At 41.5% G+C, this 6,787-nt stretch overlaps 1 long non-coding RNA gene across 1 annotated transcript; it reads left to right on the top strand.

Annotated features, from left to right (window-relative positions):
• The first annotated feature begins 456 nt into the window (after nt 1-456).
• Nucleotides 457-965, top strand: LOC144521542 (uncharacterized). The gene is made up of 2 exons (XR_013502336.1): nt 457-642; nt 743-965. It is a non-coding gene; the product is annotated as an uncharacterized LOC144521542 (long non-coding RNA).
• Nucleotides 966-6,787: the final 5,822 nt, after the last annotated feature.

Raw genomic sequence — 6,787 nt, 5'->3', positions numbered from 1 at the left:
ACACCATTGTTTCCATAAGAAGAAAAAAAAAGCATAGGTGCTAAATATTTAGTTGGATCCCATGTAGAAGCACAATGTGCCAAAGCCTCGGAGAGCTCCTTCATATCAAAAGACATTTTCCATTTGCTTAATCAATTTTAACCCATGTATGCAATCTGTATGCAGTGTTTAGGATGCAGATTTCCAAAGTGCTTTTCAAACAGACATCACCTCAAGTGTGTATCACAAAGACATTGCCCTGATTCTGTTTTCTTTTCTCTCATCATTCAGTAACCTTTTGTGGAAGTGGAAGTTATTAGTGAAAAGGTAATTCAGTTTGTGTCCTGATTATTATTGTTATGTGGGCAGCTGTTCTCTCCCCATTCTGTGTCCCTTTCCTCCCTTGTTTTGTCCCCACTTTGTCGGTGGTGTCTGTTTGTGTGTGTGTGTCCACTGTGTTTGTGGTGTCTGCCGGTGTGTATGGCAGACTCACCTGAAAGTAGGTCAAGGGGCGTGGTTGGAAGATCTACCTCTCTGTAGAGCTGCGGGCGCTTCCGCTGATTCTTACCTGCGCAGCTGCATCTAATTCCACTATCAACCTGGCAGTATTTATTCCTGGGCATGGCTCGCCATCGGCGCCAGATCGTTGCACCTACCAGTGCGGTAACTAGGCTCCCAAGTCGCAGTTTGCTAACGCGTTTGTTTTGTCTCCTTGTTATTATCTCTTGCTCCTGCTAACGTGCTTTATTTTTGCTCCGCTCAGACCCACACCACTCAAACTGCTGCCGTGGCGTTCCGTGTCTCCAGCTCTTTCACCTCCAGTTTTCCACCACCTCGTTTGGATTCCTGCAAAAGAAACGTCTGGATATTCCACTCCCTGCCCGCCTCAGTCCCTCTCCAGTCCAGAGCCGACCTACTTAGTATTTTCATTTTTTTCGTTACTTGATGAACTGAACTTTCATTAAAATCACTTTTGTTTAACTACACTCTTGAGTCCGTGGTTGTTTCTCTGTGTGCTGGGTTTGAACCATAGCCTAACAATTATTGGATTAGTGGGTTCTCTAATTCTCTCCAGGATTGGATGGAGAAAATAAAGATTAATCTCAAAGTAAAGGAAGGTAATTATTAACTGGCTGTGCGTTTGTCCAGTCTGGCAGAGGTAAGCATGCATGCATGCATGCAGTGGAGGGGGGGAGAGAGGGACTGCATCAACCTAATACTTTAGAGCAACTGTTGGGCTACAAGCTAAGCCTCATGGGAGATTCCCACTGATAAATAAATAGCCATGCTCTGCTCGACCGCTGCTCATCATGCACCCTCCACCTCTCCAACCCCCATCTTTGTGCTTACATGTGTAACAGCATATCCGGCTTTCTTGATGCACGGGAGGAAAAAAACATTTAACATTTAAAAACATCCTGGAATATAAGGACGTGAAGTGAGAAGAAGCACAGCAGGAGAATTTAAGACTAATGCCTAAAAGGGGTGTCTGACATAATTAGCTGAAGAGGTGGCATGTATGTAAGGAAGCTGATAAAGACCTTGGTGTTGCCAAGGTCAACTAAGGCATTTAGTATGTGGAGTTGATCTGCAGCTTCTCCTAACGGATTTGTATTCTTCTGGAAAAGGGCAACAAGACAAAAATCATTTGGACCTCAGTCAGCCTGTCGTCCGTGATTAAATTGAGTGGCCTTGACCAAGAACCATGATTTTCTTGTATTACAGGAAATGTTTTACCTACGACAGTACACAAGATAGGTTTTAATAGTTCCCTCTCGTGATCCACAATAATCAAACACCCGATTGATTGCTGCAGGTTGGGGGTGGAAGAAGAGTGTTTGACAGGTTTGAGTGTGGGTGAAGACAAAGCACATATGCCTCCCACACACCAGTTCTTTTCTTGGAGCCCATATTTTCTTGTTCATTCTTCAAATCACATACAGCACATGTGCACATTTCTGTGTCTGCAGGCTAAAAATGGTACAATAGACAAAATGAAAGTGAAAACATTACAGCCTTAAACCCCTTATGTCTTTTCACCCCATAATACTCTCTACAATTTTGTAAGTACTGGACATTGGTGATATGATTTGCATGCACGCTCCGCCATCTACACTTTTCCACACTCTTTAGATGTTTTGGCCCCTCTCTGTCAGTTAGAAGAGACGTGCACTCCTCAGAATACATTTATAACAGCAACACCAGGAAAACAGGCCATTTATCTTGCCTCTCTTCTACAGTACAGGAGTGTCTCATTTTGGAGGTTCACACATAAGGCACTGATGCAAAAGAGAGCAAATTGCTCTCATCTGACCACCGTGTAAAAATAAAGTGTGAATGAATTAATGTGTTCTCCCTCATAATGTGCCCACATATCTTTTATCGCACCAGTCTACCCAACCTCCACCCACTAAGATCATGGCTCCCTCTTAAATTTCACAGTTTCTCATGTCCGATGTCTTGATAAACCACTGAAGGGTGGATGTCATAATCATGCAGATGGGCGAAAATGCAGCTGAAACATGACCACGGGCCTGATTTAAAATGTTCTCCAATATCCTTTGATAGGTTATTCCTATGACTGAGAATATTAATTAGCAACAAGACCCATCTGTTGTGTAAAAATAGAAAGGTAGAAAAGTATGTATGAATTACTTGAAGTGTACTTGCTTGGTAATACTTAGGTTTGGCTGTATTATTATTACTTGGAGATATTCCTGTAACATCACACCTATACACTGCTCTGTTTTGTGTCGGTGAATCTATTTTTTCAAAGCTCCTCGACTTAGGAAAATTGATTTACACAGTAAGGGTTTGTTCAGACTTACTGCTCAGATCCCTTTTTTATTGTTAGTATTATGATTTTCAATGAGGCCAACATCCGATTCACTGTCTAAAGTCTCTTTTTTTTACTGACCTACATATGCTAAATAACAACAATGAAGACATAAAGCCACTGAAGCTCAAATGAAATGAAATGTTGAGCATGGAGTATCATGTCGCAATGTTCTTCAACAGTTGCTGGGTGTATTGTGTAAAATATTGTCTAACCTAATATCAAATTTAAATGTCATCCAACCACTTCCTTTGTTCAAGTCTTGAGCTATTTTACTGTTGCAGCGACATTCACCAGCCATCTTTTTTTTGCAGGCCGTTAAACATAGTAACAAAACATAGTTTTGCTTATACATTGAAGCAACATTCCTAATAATTATACACCTCACTGTCGCTACACTGAACACCTTTATCACAGATGTCGTCAGTCTGAGCAAAGAGTCACATCAAAGTTCTGACATGAGAAATGTGATGCTGTCGCTGATAGTCTCAATATATCATACAGGACAATATGAAAGCAGCCTAAACCAGAATACAAAATTAGGATTTGGTGTCATAATAGATTTGAGTCACTTATGGCGTTTTTCCATTACATGGTACCTGCTCGACTCGCCTCGACTCTACTCGCCTCGACTCGACACGACACACTGTGCGTCCGTTTTCCATTGCAGATTTTAGTACCGCCTCAGCGTGGCTGGTCGTCTTATATGCCGGCTCGATGCAAACACCAGCGCACAAGTATAAACATCAGGCCACTTGAGCTTGTTTTACAGTTCTGTGGAGGCTCCACGCAGAGCTTTTGCTGTAGCCTATGTAAGTGGCCTGATGTTTATACTTGCGCGCTGGTGTGTGCGTCGAGCCGGCCATGTGTGTGTGTACGTAGGCTATGGCAAAAGCTCTGCCTGGAGCCTCCGCAGAACTGTAAAACAAGCGGCGCCACAGTAAACTGCCGTGACCTAACACGACACACACACAGAACGTGGAAGGTGTGTTGTTGTTGCCACAGCCAGAAGACACATTTAGTTTCAAATGAAGCTGGAGGCAGCAAAAAAAAAACACAGCTGGCTGAACTATTTAAAAATGGCGGGTTTGTTCAGGACACCCCCGTCTGTCGCTTTCACGTCACCTTTTCGGCTCGCCTCAGCTTGCTTGGAACCTCGACTGAGGTGGTACTAAAAAAAGTACCTGTTAGCAGGTACCAGGTACTTTTTTTCGTAATGGAAAACCAAAAAAGGCAAGTAGAGTCGAGGCAAGTCGAGCAGGTACCATGTAATGGAAAAGCGCCAATAGCAGAGGAAAATAAATTGTTTTGAACCTGCAGTTCAGATTTACAGTAGCCTGGGTGGTGTTTTTCAGAGAACTGTGTGTACAGTAAGTTACCATAAAGCTGTTTTACTCAATGTGTTGCTACTCCATCCTGCATGCTGCCAACCTCCATGCACCTTTCCCCTCTCACACCTTTAATTTTGCTTCTGCCAGCAAATCCGCATGAGGTCCTTTCTCCAACACTAATTCAGTACCTCTGTTTAAAGCTGAGGAGCTTGTTTTATTAGCACATACATGAGTATTCTTGATGCTGTTGCAAAAGCAATTAAAGACAAATAACCTTGCCTTTTTCCACTCTGAAGACAGAGTGTGGAAATAGAGGGCTGTTAAACTGCAACTGTTCTGCAATATTAAGAAAGGCTTTAAGTTGAAATACGGGGCAGATATTAGGGAAGCAGGTGTAGCTTATTCCACCAACTGTTCATTTGTCACACACACACACACACACACACACACACACACACACACACACACACACACACACACACACGTAATATTCTGTATACATGCTGAGGTGCTTCATTGGAATGGCTAAAATTAGGATCATGAATAACTATGCAATGAATCTAAATATACACAGGTATGCACAGTAATATATTATATACACTCTGATATGTACAGTACAGGATGTTTCACACCTTAGGGCTATTGTATGTTTTTTTCCCTGCATTGAATCTTACATTATACAAAATACATTTATATAAATGATTCATACGTTTTAGTAATGTGGTATTGTCATAAAACAGTATTGATAATGGATGGACCTTTAAGTTCAGTTTGTAACACAATCCTCCTCTACTGCAACATGTTGTCAATTTTAGTTTACAGGTGCAACTCATCAAGTGAAACACATTTACACCACAAGAGGTGATACTGAGATTTAGTTACACAGTTCCTGAATTTGGAGCTGGCAGACTCATAGACAGACTATACATTATGTCATGGTTTGGTCAGAGAAAGAGGTGGACACACAAGAGCAGACAGGAAGGACAGAGACAACATGTGGTCTATGAAGACATGAAGACAGAGACATTAAGGGGGTTGCATCATGCCTAAATATTTTGTGTAGAGTAAGAAATAATATCATAGTGAGGTATATGGCATGTTGTTGCCAGACAGGGACATTCCTACAATAGTTCTGAATGAGCATGCCTTGGCTGTATAGAGAAATCACGCCATCCCTTGGTGTGAACCGCACCACAGAGGCCTTATGTACAACAATGACAACCAACAACACATTCCTGGGACATTTGCAACCTATGCATACAACTGATTAGCAATTATAAATAAACAACTTCCTCAGTGTAACCTTACAACAAGTAACCAGAAAGGAGGAAAAAACTCAGTACACAAAAATGACAAACAATAAACAAAAAGAGCTACTGTATTGCCGCCTCGGCAGGTGCAACACTACATAAATAAAATAACCTGTGTACTTAACAGCAGAATAAAGCATGTATCTGGACAACAAAGTTTGTTACTGTACTCACCTGTGTGAATGTCATTTTGTCTTGTGCACCGCAAAGTCCTTTACAATCTACTCCAGGTTCAACTTTGCTGCTTGTTCATTCTCAGTGCTTTATAACCAGTCCACTCTGTCTTTCTGTACTACATTGCACTCCTCAAATTTAAAAGGTTTTGAGCAGAATGAGGCCCCTGCAGTCACAGCTATGACAGGGAATATTGTCACAAACAGTTGAAAGGCTGCGCACACCTCACTGAAGGTCCTAAGCAGTAGGAGTCACAGCTAGAGAATCCACAATGTGTATTTTAGCATAAAGTATTTTAGCTAGACCCAGCATGCAGCTGTTCACCTGTGCATCATGGGTGTGTTTGATTTGGGTCACTTGGCATGCTCGCTGGGCGGTTCTTTCAATCAGGGATTAATTAAAGTAGATGCAACTCTTTAACCTATCTTTACCATAACCCATAATAATCCTTATTGTATTGCATTGTAGTGCATTTAGTTAGTCATGTATTTTACTTCCTTGCACGGCAGCTGGATTCCCACAAAACCTTTCAAGTCGACTTAAGGGGGCGTTCCAGTTGACATTTCCTTTCCGAGTTCCCAGTTCAACTGGAACGCAGCACAAACCATCTGGAGCGTCAGGTTAGTATTTTACATGACTGTTACTGCAAGGTGTTTACTGTGAATACCAGGTACAAGGTGCACAGATGCAGATTCAGATTATTAATACAAAATATAAATGTAACAAATATTGTATGATGTAGGCCTACTTTTATGGATAAAGCTAGCTGAATACAAAGGAGTAGAAATAGCCCCCCCATTTACCAGCTGCAACATAAGTGTGATGTACACATTCATTCAGCAATGATTACAATCCAGTGATATAGCCTAAATTATTCTGAAATTGGCCATTGTACTTTTGGTACTTTAAGTATATTTTGATGCCTGTGGTATATTGCTTCTTTTACTTAATTAAAATATCTGAGTTCTTCCATAACTGCCTGTGAATCTAGGCATTTTTGTTTTGAAACTAGCATTTCACTCTAGACCACATTTCCGCTCTACTGCTAGCTAGTTCATGTATTACGGTAGAGAGAATCCAAATGTGCGCTTTGGTGTGAGCGCAGGTTATTACGGTAATATCCAGCTCCTGTGGATTGTTTGCTGCTCCGGGGTTTG

The sequence above is a fragment of the Sander vitreus genome, chromosome 8 (assembly GCF_031162955.1).
Source record: "Sander vitreus isolate 19-12246 chromosome 8, sanVit1, whole genome shotgun sequence".
Classification (NCBI taxonomy): domain Eukaryota; kingdom Metazoa; phylum Chordata; class Actinopteri; order Perciformes; family Percidae; genus Sander; species Sander vitreus.
The sequence above is the reverse complement of the archived record's forward strand: the minus strand, read 5'-3'. Positions and strand labels throughout refer to the sequence as shown.